Here is a 14044-nt window from a genome sequence, read left to right on the forward strand (position 1 = left end):
TTTGTCTTCCTCTCTAATTTTTCCCCACTCAGTTTCCTTCCTTTCCCTTATAATCCCTTTCACTCTTTCTTATATCCGCTTGTGAAAACTCTTGAAGATTAATAAATTGAACTCACTTCAGTGTGAGCAATTTATCTGCAATGCAATCCCTGGTCAACTCTTCCATTCCAACCAAATTCCCATATTTAGAGAGACTCTTCCTCAACTTTACTCATAAACCAAAAGAATATTTCCATTAGTTAAAATTCTAAGAATTTTCTCATTAAGAAGTCAATTCTGCAATGGCATTTTTTCCTTTCTTCCCCTGCCTGCTTGCTTTGACTGGTGGGGGGATTAATTGGGCCATGATCAATCTTCTAAAAGACAGCAAATTGGGAATGGCAGGTGAAGGAGGAAGGCATGAATATTAATTAGCTAAGATTCCAAACAGAGGCCTTTTAATTATATTAAAACGCGCAGGCCTGCAGGCAGTGAGATAGTTTCTGTTGTAAATCTGCCGGCAGGCCATTACCTCAGCAATGTCAATGCCTTTTAATGAATGAATATATACATTTCAAGTGGGGGAGAAAAAAATACTTTCCTATTTATAAATATTAAAAGAAAAGCTATCGCTGTGAGGGGATATCCATGACAGCTCCTCTCAGGCTGGAGGTGTTTGGGGAAGGTGGGGAAGGCAGTCTCCCTAGATAGCTCATCCTAGGCTGTGAAACTGAAGGCTAGTATGTGGGGACCAATACAATTGGAAACAGATGACTGGAAGCTGGGCTGAGCCAGAGGCTCCACTTCTTTGTAGGTTGGTGAGTAGAGCACATAAGGAAGTTACATTAACTTGTCAGGTTACTTCAGAAGGATTTGCCACAGGAAACAAGGAAGTCAGGGGCTTTTGGTACTTGTGAACATGAAGAAAACATTTAAAGATTGAAGGGTGACCAGCCCCTGTGGGGGGAATATTAAGAAGTGCTAGAATTCCAGGGCAATAAAGAAATGAAATTTGAGAAAGCAGATTTCAGAAGATCTAGAATTCCAATGGTAGTATCCATGGAGGAGGTCAGAAGGAAATAAAATGGTGGTGAGAATGGGAAAGTGGGGTGGGAAGGCAGGCTGATCACAGATTACACTAAAGCTGGTTGCAGATTACCTCATAGACTCAAAGATCTTGAACCAAGTTTAGGAACCAACTAATCTAACCCCCTCAACTTCAGAGAACTAGAAATAGATCCAGAGGGGAGGAATGAGTCATCTCGGAATGCTAGTCAGCAGGGAAATTCTTTATCTACTCACCTATCTACCTGTTTATCTACCCACTTACCTCCTTACCTATTTGTGTGTTCATGTAATACTTCCTCCTAGAAAATATATGCATATCTTACATAATCTGAGAATTTTAATGTCTGTGGCCATAATAATTCAACCCAAATGCAGGGAATTTATAAGGTCCATCTCAATCTATTGGAATGTCAACAGAAAGACTGAAGAGCCTTTGTGGAGTCACCCTTGATTTTGGAAAGCTTGGCAGGTGAAAAAGGAAACTCACTGGAAGATACCTGAAAACTCTTGGGCCTTGAGGTTTGACATTAGCCGACTGAAAGGAAGCTATGCGGAGAATAATTTTTTTGAGTGCAATTAAAAAATAACTCCTTGCGTTTGAAATCCAATCAAGGTTATTGATGATTTTGAAAAGCTTTAGGTGGGCTTCTCAAAGAAAAAGGCAGAAATCACCCACAAAAGGGCACACTCCTATTTCTGAGCCTATGTGTATGGAAGTGGGTATGTAAAGAGTTGATGAGAGCAAGACCTAAGTTGGTCTCAAGAGGGAGAGCATTCCCGGAATGGACATAGATCTATCTCATAGCATCTGCCTTCAGTTCAGTAGGAACTCAGGAGAGTTGCTCCTGTTTTTTCTACCTGGAAGATTTGGCTGCTGATAATCTCCAGAAAATGGAAACACCATGAATGTCCATCACCTGCTTGCATAATAAATTGCAGTTAATCAATATAAACTTGGGTGACTTCCTACAGGGAGAAGCAACTCAAAAACTAATTCAAGAGATGAATAGGAAAGCACTGCTGCTCTGTTGTAATGATGTAAAAGTTCACACACATTTATCTAGAGAAGAGATTAGGCAGGCTCAACATTTCTTTGAGATGCATTAAATTTCACCTCATGACAATGAGACATAGTAATAGAAATTGGTAATGTTGAGAAGATGGTGAAAGTCACATAGCAATATGTTAGATGTTCATTTAGTTCAATGTGGACTCGATACTTTCTATGTGACAGACAAGGGATTAGGATCTAATGATGCAAAGCAGATTAAGACACTTTACCAACCTGATTTCAAGAGACATAAACAAGTGACTTCAACACATTGGCATGAGTGCAGAGTGGGAATGTGCACAGGGAACAAAGAAACACAAAAGAACAGTGCCCGGGATCCCTGGGTGGCGCAGTGGTTTGGTGCCTGCCTTTGGCCCAGGGCGCGATCCTGGAGACCCGGGATCGAATCCCACGTCGGGCTCCCAGTGTATGGAGCCTGCTTCTCCCTCTGCCTATGTCTCTGCCTCTCTCTCTCTCTCTCTCTGTGTGTGACTATCATAAATAAATAAAGAATTAAAAAAAAAAAAAAAAAGAACAGTGCCCGTCTCATCCAGGGGGCAGGGAGAGGCTTTTAGGGAAGATAGAATCTGAGTTGGATGGGTGAAGAAGAGGGTAGAAGAATAGAGGGAGACAGGAAGGGGAAAGGATCTGATCTTCAGACCTAATAGCAGTAGCAAAGATACACAGCATAGAAAACTGTATACTTCTGCATACACGATTTTCCTCATTAGAGGAAAATCTCTTTTGCTGTTCTTGTCTCCAGATGAAGGCCCATGTCCACGTAAATTAGAAATTTGCCTCTCGGGATCCCTGGGTGGCGCAGCGGTTTGGCGCCTGCCTTTGGCCCAGGGCACGATCCCGGAGATCCGGGATCGAATCCCACGTCGGGCTCCCGGTGCATGGAGCCTGCTTCTCCCTCTGCCTGTGTCTCTGCCTCTCTCTCTCTCACTGTGTGCCTATCATGAATAAATAAAAATTAAAAAAAAAAAAAGAAATTTGCCTCTCTGTGGGATGATGATAGGAAGAACTAATAAAATGGAGCAATCAGCAACCCCCCATTCACTGTCCTGAGTTGATCCTGTTTTTTCTACCTGGAAGATTTGGCTGCTGATAATCTCCAGAAAATGGAAACACCATGAATGTCCATCACCTGCTTGCATAATAAATTGCAGTTAATCAATATAAACCAAACACAGTGATATATCACAAGGTCCCTTCACTTGCTGATAGTATCTTTCTGTTTTTAATATTCATAACCAGTCAATGACACTAAAGTCAGTAGTTGGCTGGAGGCTACCATGGAAAGAAACTCTGTCATTGTCCCTTTGGTTGTTGTCAAGTATTCTCGACTGCAGTTCTTCTGTAAGGTGAGGGGAGAGCAGAGCACTTTGAACCTAGAAGCTTGGGCAGGGGAAAGACTGAACCTTATCTCTGGGTTAATTTGCCTTATTAGTAACTGTCCTTGAGGCCACTCTTAGCAGTTGGCCAAGGTCAAAGTCTTAACTGCCTGTAGGGGGAACTGGAAGAAAATCATCCCTTTGCAGCATGAGCACCATTAGCTTTTCTCTAGACAAGGGAATTAGAAATGTTATACTCCTTTCCCTCCTCCTCAACTAATTCCATCTCCTATTTTTTCTTCTTTTTTTTCTCTTTCCCTACACCTCTTGCTGGCCTTGGGTCTAGATACAAGGCTGGTCAGAGAATGTACCCATGCTAGGGATTTTTTTTTTTTTTTGAGGGGGGAATTTTTCACCTTCTTACCTTCCTCCCAGAACTACCAGAAATTCTGGAAGTACATCAATTCAGTTGAGTTCAGGAACTTGATTAATTAGGAGTCTTTCTAAAGTAGCTGAGGTTCAGGCAGTTAAGCCACACTTTTAGAGAGCAGAATTGCTGTGCTAAGTTGGAGTTGGGAAACTTCCAGTGATTTATGGCTATCATGACACTTTGAAGATCTTGTCATCTCTGTGCCAATGCTGGATAAGTAATAGAGAAATTTCACAGTTAGTCTTTTATCAGAGATGGCACATGCATATCTTTCTGATTAAGGTAGATCAGTTTTTTGAGTAAGCCAATGAAATGAAAGCTTCAAAAGGACACATCAGCCCTGTGATAAATGGGCTGGTCATAGGAAAAAGGGGGATAACTGAAAGTCAAGGGAGTTTGAGGAAGAGACTGCTTGGCAGAGAAGAATTAATTCAGTAAACTGGTCCTATTACCAGACTCTCCTGGACTAGTTTCTAAGGATTAGGGAGCTGCCAATAGAAATAGACCAAGTAATTCTCATACAGACTTTGCATGGGGTTGGAAGTAGAGGGGTGCTCTGGGATTTAATATAAGGACTTTGTGTGTGTGTGTGTGTGTGGGGACACAGTAGGTTAAAGGTGACTACAACTTCCTTCCTTCCTCCCTTTGCTATTCTATTATTCCCAACATGAAGTTGGAGCATATTTTCTCTCCTTTTGGACTTTACCAATAGAATGTGACAGAAAGATGGTGCTATGAGGCCAGAGCTGAAAAGATCTATAGCTTTTTCTTTCACCTTTCTTGGAACTCAGCCACCATACTGTGAGGAATCCCAAAAAACCATGTGGTGAGCCTGACAGCAAGGATACCAGAGGGTATAGCCCATAGCCCTAGCTGAGCTCCCAGCCTTCAGCCAGCACTAATATCCAGCTGTTGTGAATGAGATCATGTTGGCCATCCTAGTGCCCAACTTAACACCATGTGAAGCAGCAAAAATGCTCAAACAATTCACAGAATCATGAGAAATGACAAACTTGTTTTTTGAAGCCACTAAGTTTTGGGGTGGCTTATTACACAGAAATCGATACTCAAAACATGTGGAATCGCCACACTTTGGAGAGCTGCTTGACTTCACTGGAGTGCAGCTTTGTCAGGGGAGGGGTGGACAGCAACTGGAAGCAATACCAGTGGTAAGACAGGCCAGCTGCCAGTGGGAAGGTGCTGCCAAAGGGAAGGAGGAAAAGTGATGGTAAAAGTGGTGGTCATCAAGAGAAGGCAGGCAGTCCTTATTGATGTATGTGGGCAACATGCACCTGAGGAACTTTTAGAAAGATTTAGGGAGACCTTGATGGAAATGAAGGTGAGACCTAGAGTTTACACAAGAGCAAACCCCAGCCTCTGCAGATTTTTGTTTTTAGTCCATAACCTGACGTTAGCTGGGTCTTCTCTTCTCCTTGAGATCTAGATGAGATTGGATCAAATCTCCCAATTTCACATGTTGTGCAAGGTCAAAAGGTTACCCAGGATTACTGTGAGTTTCTAGGGGAATACTTTCTCCTCTTGGGCCCTGGCTCCAAACTCTTGCTTCCTCCATTTATGGGTTATCTCATTGTCCCTTTTTATGCTGTTTCTGTTTCATGTAATATTAACCTAAACACAAAATTTAGTTCACTAGATGTCAACCTATACATGAAACGTAAGCCTTCTCTTTGATGCCACAATTTCTACTTATAAAAAACAATTTCTGTGATTAGTAGATTCTAATAAGGAGTTTGGGGGTCTAAGAAGGGGACTTTAAATTGTAGCAATACAAACTTGAAATTGAACCTTTGGTACATCTTCATTCTTAAAATGTCTTTCAGTGCCTGGCCACCTAGAGGCTTCATAAGCACTGTCATTCCAAGTACTGTCTGAACCTCATTCTGTGTCATAGTTCCTTCTACCCTTCCATCTTTCAGCTGGAAACACGAATTCCTTTCATCTTTTCATGTAGAACAGCTATCTATCTATTTATTCTGCTCAATGTCTCACTCTCTGTCCTAAGCTGCTTTTTACTGTATTTACTGAGTAAAGACGGCTGCTCTCCAGAGAGCAGTTATGATGTCAGTTGTTATAGTAATAACATTTCACTTTTCCACTTTATACCCTACTAAAATCACATAGTTTCCTGCAAAGGTGCCCAGCACTGGTCTCTCTCCTCTCCTCCTTCTCACTGTATGTATCTGTGTGTGTTGAGTGAGAGGAAAATCAAACATAATAAACTTGAACCAGATTAGACTCACTACCGTTCATCTTTTTCCTTCCTCTGGGAGGATGGGGTAATGTCCCATTAGGCATCCTGCAGGGTGGTGCTTTCTTTGTAACTCCCCTACACGGGCTAGGTGAGAAGGGAAGAGTTTCTGAATCTCTTCTCTGGGTTTCTTGGTACCTGGTCTCCCCATCCCACATCAGCTTCCCCCCAAGACTAGGGACAGACAGCAGAACAGCCTTGCAGGCTTTGCAGACTTGCACATGGGGAAGCAGCCTCTTAGGAGCAAACACAGCAAAGTCCTGTCTTGACATGAAGACTCCCTTGCCCATGCTGAATTCTCCCAAGACGCTGGATGTGTGCGACTTCAGGATGCATCATCTCTGTGTATGCTTACTTCTCTGTGGATAACATGGGCTGAATCTCCAGCCTGGTTTTCCAGGGCACCTTGTCCAAACCAGATACAAACGATTTTGTGCTTGAGGAGCTGTGAAATGGGCTGATGAGACCCAACATCTTTTTGTGAAATTTTTTTTTAGATTTTATTTATTTATTCCTGAGAGATGCATAGAGAGTGAGAGAGGCTGAGACACAGGCAGAGAAGCAGGCTCCGTGCAGGGAGCCCAATATGGGACTTGATCCCAAGACCCCGGGATCACACCCTGAGCAGAAGGCAGATGCTCAACCGTTGAGCCACCCAGGTGTCCCTTTTTGTGAATTCTAAACCCATCTGATGTGTAACTTCTCCTGTGTATTAACTGGCAGCAACTCCTTCCAACTTCACCCACCCCCAATTTCTCCTCAGAATTTCCAGAACAGTGTGTTCTCTGGCCGAGACAAAACTATTGCCTTAGAAGAGCCCTACATTTCCCCCAGTTCTTCTCATTCATTAAATTGAATATGAGGCTTAACTGGGAACCCAGAAGCTGTCAGATTATCTCTGATCCCTGCAAGTCAGACTGTGACGAGCTTGAGCCTCTCTCCATATCCTGAGCCTGATTCATCACCAGCTCGACATTCTTTGTCTTGCTAGTTTCCTTTGGGGAGGCCCTGACACTTGAAAAATTGCAGACAAAAAATGATCTGTGCTCAGAACTTGTGAGTTGTTGTTTTCTTTTTCCTAAGTGACATGTCAGAGATGGTGAGTGTACAGTTTCATTTAGAAATTCATTCATTCATTCATTCATTCATTCATTCATTCATTTCAATGGCATGACTCTATAGTATATTCCCTAGGAAGTCAAGTGTGAATGAGCCATAGACTCTTGTTAAAAGAGTTTACAATTCAGCAGGAAAAATAAAGTAATCATACCTCTCCAGTTTGGCAGGGTTGGTGCCCTCTTGGAAATGGGAACTCTAAGTGAGTCAGAGCTGTATGCTTCTTTACAGTACCCTCCTGTGCAATCCCATTCTCTCTTTCATATGTTGGCAAGAGGCTTCTCTCTCCCCTCCAAATTTTCTGAAGTCGTGACCTGCGGATTTCCTTCAGGTCGCTCATGCTGTTTGTTGTTTGACAGCCCTCGCAGGCGATGGTGGTGTTTTAGGTCCCTCATTATGTCAGAGAACTCCTGCTAATCTTTTTTTTTTTTTCCACCCGCTAATCTTTAATTGCCTGCTGATTTCTACCATTTTCTCATCCCTGGCTGTTTCCCTGAAGAATTCTCAGCCTACCCCTAAATTTACCTTTCAACATACATTGTTACTTTTTGTGTATTTCTTTCCAGTACTTTAATTTTGCAGACATTTTCTCAGTCAATATGTGTCAAAACTGTTGATCTATATACATAAAACAAACGGCAGAGATGAAGGATATGTTGGATAAGCCACACTCAGTGCAAGACGTGCTCAGTTCCAGGTAGCATGGGGGCACCCTTCTGGTGGCCAGCATTTGCAATATGGTGCAACAGCACTCAGTGGCCGAGGGAGCAGACATCAGGAGGCTATGCTAGCTCTCATGGGTTGGCACCCAGGCCCTGGGAAAGAGAACTAGATGTTTAGCATACTTCAATGCATTTTTTCCTGAAAATATTAAAAAAAAAAACAGCAGTAAAACAAGTCAACACTACAAGAGAAGGGAGAGGACATTAAAATACATATACAAGGATAGAGTGGGACCCAAAGTAAATAAAACACATAGGAAACTATTACTTTTGGCTCTGGACATGAAGAAAGGCTTCCTGGAGGAGGTAGACTTTGATATGGCATTATATTCTTTGCAACAAATAATGAGACTATTCACCATGGAATAAACAGGGAAGTGAAATTGATTAAGAAAGCAGAAGTAAAAAAGAAAAAAAGAAAAAAAGAAAGCAGAAGCATGGCCCTTCCTTATGGAGCTACATTTGCCATTTGCTCCCAGTAAAATGTTACGAGCTTATAATTTCAGAAGCCAAGCTTGGCTGTCACTTTTTTTTCTTTGTCTTCTTGAAATATAGGAACTATTTCCTATTCATATTTATAGTCCTAGAGCCTAGCACAGTACCTGGCAAATGGCTCAATAATAATTTGTCAGCTCATTGGCTGTTTGAATGTTCAGTCACTCAATCTTAGAACTCTTTTGGTTTCTGACCAGCTCCATGTCTGCATTCAAGCATTTATCTGTCAAATATGAAGTGTCTATACATAACATTACAGTGCATTTGCCTATGTAGTTCAACACTCTGAAAAGTATTATATGTGAGGGTGGTGGTCCGCTCTATTTAACAAATTATAAAGTAGATAAATAGATATGTCAGAAAGATGTTCAGGGTTTCTTTTAATACATTTGGATAGTGGTTCTTAATGAGGTTAATGGAATAGTGCCATTCTGACTATCTCAGAATTATCTGGGAAACTTAAAGCAATTCAGATTTTTGGGCCTTGCTTTGGTACTTTTGAAATTTTCCTCAGATGATCCTGATACACCGCCAGGTTTGAGAACCACTGTCTTAAGCTTTAAAATAAGATTAAATTTCAAAAATCCTAGCTGTTGACAGGTTTCCAGAAATAGATCACGTAGTAGAGGCCCGTTGAAAGTCCATCTAGGCAACTTTTGGAAGGAAAGTATGGTCTCACTTAGTTCACTTAGTCTCCTCTAGTCTTCTCCCAATGATATATTTGTCGTGTGTTTCTTTCTCTGAATGCAAATTGGTATCCATTTATCTTGAGATTTTGAGACAGCACCCATTTCAAATAAATTTCCTTATTATTCTCATAAGTAGAAATGGGCTACTAGTATCCTTACTTTCGAGATGTAGTTCCATGCTCACAGAGATCATAAGACCTAGCTAGTGACCTAAAGCTGGTGAAGGGAGCTTGAGGTTGTGTTTTTGTCACTACACCTTGCAGTGTCTCCTGAGGGATTCTGTCCCCAGAGCTCTGTGTGCATCACTAGTCCTCACAACAATCCTGCAAAAGAATGGGTCTCTGGAGGCTTCCATTTTGTGGATGGAGTAGTCCAAGAGCTGATAATCTCTAGGACATTGCTGCCATTGAAATCCTATTGCCAACTCTGGCAACGATTTCTCGGTGTTTGCTAAACCCCATTGCCTTTTCCTCAGGGATGCACAGCTGCACTACATTTCCTAGCATCCCTTGCAGTTAAGTGTGACCATGTGATTGAGTTCTAGCTAATAGAATATGAATCCACTTCTGAGTTTAGCCTATTACAAATCCCTGGTATAATCCTTTGGACCCCTTTTCTTTTCCCATTTGCAGGCTGAATGCAGCAGACAAAAAAGCCCTAGAAGATTCAGAAAAAGCCCTGAAAGATTGTATGAATCTTCATCAGACAGTCCTCTGGGAGAAATAAACTTTTACTGAGTTATGACACTGAGGTTTTGGGGAGAGTTGTTAGAGCAGTGACCTTCCCCTGACTAATACAGCCCCCCCTGCCTTTGATCCACAGCCTCTGCAGCTATCACCCTAACCTTTAATGAGAGAGCTCCAGACCAGGGGACTAAGGGAAGAGGTCTTTCAAAGGAACTGCCAGGAGGGTGATGTGACTTGGTGCAAAAGTACAGGCTCAGAGTTGGAAGATATAGATTCGAGTTCTCACTTTCTCCCTGTGTGACCTAAACAAATTGCTTATCTTGCCAGAATGTCTCCCCCTGTGAAATGGGAATTACAAGAGATAACCTGAAAAAGAATCTGACAATGGAGCTCATAATCCACAAAGACTTCAGAAATGCAGCAAGGCCTTAGCAGAAATTGAAGGAAGTATCAAAGAGAAACAGTTTGTAGTTTCAAGTAGCAAGTCTAGACAGCAAGCTCAGCACCGGGGCTCTCCTGAGCAGTGTCCTGCGGGGCACCTCTGTGGTGAGCGCTCTCCACGCATTATCACATTTGGTGCCATGACAACTCTATGGCACGGGCACAGGTGTTACAATCGCCACTCTGGAGACGAGGCTTATCTAGATCAAGTGTGCAGCTGGATAATTTTTTGAGGTATTTCTTCCTGCTTCTTTCTTGTTTCAGAATAATGACAGAATGTAAGTTCAATGAGGGGAGGGCTATTGTCTGTCTCTTACCCATGGTATGCTAAGCACCTAGCCTGATGCCTGACACAGAGTATATACTCAATGCATAGTTTTGGGCCGAATGATTGACTAATCTCTTGGAAGAATAAATGAATAATTTCTACCTTTGTTTTTATCCCCACACCTTCCTCCACTTACCTAGGTTTAGAATGGTCAGGCCTGTATGTTTAGGTTTCTGAATTCCCTTGCTTCTAAGTTGTTTGACTAGTTTTTGTTTTGAAGCCAAAGAAAGAAGTTGCCAGGTATTCAGAAGAAATGCCTCACCCAGGTTGATGCTTTGATTTAAAGAAGTAGATCTGGCTTCGAGAGACAGATGGTAGGATAGTAATAAGTCCTATCATGTTCCCTGATAGAACTCTGAGTGGACCAGGGCTCTTGGGGGGTGGCCTGTGAATGCCATTGGCTTGGACATTGAGTGCCAGGCAGGGTGCCCAATTAATCTTAGTTTTCCTGGTTTTAATACTTGAAAGCTTGTTTCCTGCAAACCCCTCAGTCCCCAGTAAAGCAGGATAGTTGGGCATCCTCCACTGCCATGTCTGGGAATCTATAATGAAAGATCATCATGGCATGGAGTCTTTCACCCTCAAATGGACCATGAGGGCTCAGACTTTAAGAACTCAGGATGCCTGAGAAGACTAAGGAACAGAGGCTCTTCCCCGTGTTCTCTGGATACACGTCTTCTGAGATTCTTGAACACTCTGACAATGGGGCAACTCATCCCCTGACCTTCCCCTACCCCCAAATATTACAGAGAATTCATATCTTGCCTGTGAAGATCCAGAGGCAGATTTAATTTGACTCAGAAAAACAATGCAATGTGATGCTTCTCATACCTAAGGAGGTGAGCTAATTCATACCAACTGCAAAGATGTGCCCAAAGGTCCAGAGCTAAATAATGGTAGAATCGCTACTTGAATACAGATCTGTCTGGGTCCAAAAGGTGGTTTTCTTTCCATTGTGTGGTGCCTTTGGAGGCACAGTGGCCCCAAACACTGAATGAAAAAGAAAACAACAATTTGTCCATTCAAATGAAGTTTTGTACACAACTATTTCTTTGTTTCATATGATTGATTTAATTCAGCCTGCAGCACCAATTTCTCTTCCTTCTAGTCCAGATTTCTCAGTTTGACATTTAAGACTCCGGGTTTTAGCTGGAACTCACCTTTTCTGACTGCTAGCTCCTAACTTCTTCCACGTACCTTGTGCTTTAGCCAAGCGGGGCTTCTGCATGCTTTCCCACCTCTGGGTCTGTCTGCTGTTGTGCCTGCTTCCAGGAATGCTCTTCTCCCATCCTCCCTTATCCTTCAAGTACTCATGAAGTCATCCTTGATCCATCCTTTCTAATCTCCTGCAGTTAAGTGCCCCCTGCATTCAGTTACCACTCTCATAACTCATTCTGCTTACAGGAGGGTTCCTTGAGGGCAGGACACATGCCGTGCATCTTTTATAGCCTCCAAGATAACCTAGCACAGCAAACTGTACATAGTAGGCACTCTATAAATATTTGTTGCAGTGCGGAGGATTAAAGAAAGAAACACATCTTAAAGTTTTCCCTAGTGTGTGACTTAGAACTGGGACAAAAGCTAATTTGATAGAATGTGTTTGAAGTGGGAAAATCAGGTGGGAAAAGTGAGAGTAGGGCCAGGAGCCCCTTATATTCTAAGAGTGCCCCTGCAAGTCTCAGAAAGAGCCAGAGACTGATCTCTCTGATCAGAAGTCAGCTTCATCCAAGTGTCAGAACACAGCTTCCTGTGGGTGAAAGCCCACTCTGAGGCTCTCCTTCCAGCCTGGAGTTAACCAAGAGAGGCAGACAATCAGAGGACACTCTGGATCTGATCTGCTGAATTTACCCAGTTCTGTGCTTCAAAGTGCCAGGGATGCCAATTACCTGAGGTTGTAAGGCATTGTCTTCCATCCCAGGGAGAGGGGAAGGTAGTGGTGTGGGGAAAGGGGAAGGAGAGCAGCTCAGCCCAGAGAACTGCTGCAGGAACTACTGCTCTGCCTTCCCTCACCACACACATCTCCTCCAAATGTGCCCTTGATGTTGTATCCTCCAACCCAAACAGAAAACCTGGAGAAAAAATGATTTTGTGGCTAGCTCTGTTTTCAATACTGTGGAATATTTGCCAGCATGGTGATCCATCACCAGACCTTTTTTTTTTTTTTTTTTTTTTTTTTTTTTTTTTTTTAATCCTGCAGGATAGCCACTTGCCTTTTTCATCAGCATGTTCGCATCCATGTTGCTACTTATTTTCTCTTGTGGCAAGGTTTTGGTTTCTTTTTCTTTCTTGATTTTTGCCCTCTGTGCCATATTTCTTTAGAGTTTTTCTTCTGTCATCCCTTCTTTAATGCCAGCAATACCAATGGCCTACAGAGATTTCAATGCTTGATGCACAGAAACTGGCTAAAAATCTCAACATTGCTTCATACACATTCTGGAAATTTCTCTCTTTCATTTCTGCAAATGGGCATGTCACATGCACTGCAAAAGACGAAAAGGCTCATGGTTCAGCCCTACCCAGGGGTTGGTAAGCTGCTTGATCTTCAAACAAAGATCAGTGGGGTGCAGGCCCTCCGAAGTTCTGGGAGACAAGATGTCCCCAGTGATTTGGGGAGGCCAGACTGAGGGATCATAACTTCAACTGAGGGAAGTGAAACCTTACTCTTTCCTTATGTGTTGAACTCTGACTCAAGTCAGGAGCTATAAGATCTGTGAAGCCTAAGACCCAGCTACATCTTTAGAGAGTTGTAGAAGATTCTCCTTTTCCCCTCAAAATTTCCTGTGGTAGAAAGAGGCTGAGACTGAGAAAGAAAGATTTCTACCAAATAGCTTTGTGGTCTTGGACAAGTCACTTCAAATCTCCAGATCTTAATTTCTTTGTAAATTCTAAGTGTTGGAAAAACACGAGACTACATTCAGGGTAGATATTTCATGGACTTCTCTCAGATGCTGAGGTTAGACAAGTGTGAGAAATGGGGCCTCAAGAACTAAAATCCAGAACTTTCTCAGGCAAAGGAAGCTCTTTTCCCACTTTCCTTCTCTCCAGTTTTTTGCATCTCTACTTCTTGCTTCCAGCTGGGAGAATCAGTTCTATGACCACACAAAAGTCCCATCAGGCCCAGCACCTTAGGCCACATTGGTATTTATAAAAGGCAACTAAAGTTTTAGCTCTGTCTACCAGAGGCTACCAGGCCAAACTGGAACTGAATGTTCTAATTTGTATTGAATTATTTGCCAAGCAAATATGGAAGTTTTTTGATGTAAACAAGAGTGTTTGCAACAACATGGCTCCTAATAGCAGGCAAGCAGACCAGGTCCAACTTGGATCCTGCCGGCTTCCAGTAGCTCTGCAATACTGTTGATGTGAGTTAGTCCAACATGACCCTGTGGGATATTCAGGGTTCACCATCATTGGTTTTCAGTGTATTGTGTCA

The 14044-nt window shown here is 42.5% G+C and overlaps 1 long non-coding RNA gene across 6 annotated transcripts in view; it reads left to right on the forward strand.

Annotated features, from left to right (window-relative positions):
- LOC144316187 (uncharacterized) overlaps window positions 1–14044 on the forward strand; it is a 118532-nt gene that overhangs the window by 86089 nt on the left and 18399 nt on the right. For 2 of the 6 annotated variants that reach the window (XR_013382030.1, XR_013382034.1), the window contains exon 1: window positions 10479–10561. The exons of 2 other annotated variants lie outside the window; for them this stretch is intronic. This is a non-coding gene — a long non-coding RNA (uncharacterized LOC144316187). Of the gene's footprint in view, window positions 1–10418; window positions 10562–14044 lie in introns of those variants that run through there. 2 more of the 6 variants (XR_013382032.1, XR_013382033.1) reach the window with 2 other exon arrangements.

Source organism: Canis aureus, chromosome 6 (assembly GCF_053574225.1).
Source record: "Canis aureus isolate CA01 chromosome 6, VMU_Caureus_v.1.0, whole genome shotgun sequence".
NCBI lineage: Eukaryota > Metazoa > Chordata > Mammalia > Carnivora > Canidae > Canis > Canis aureus.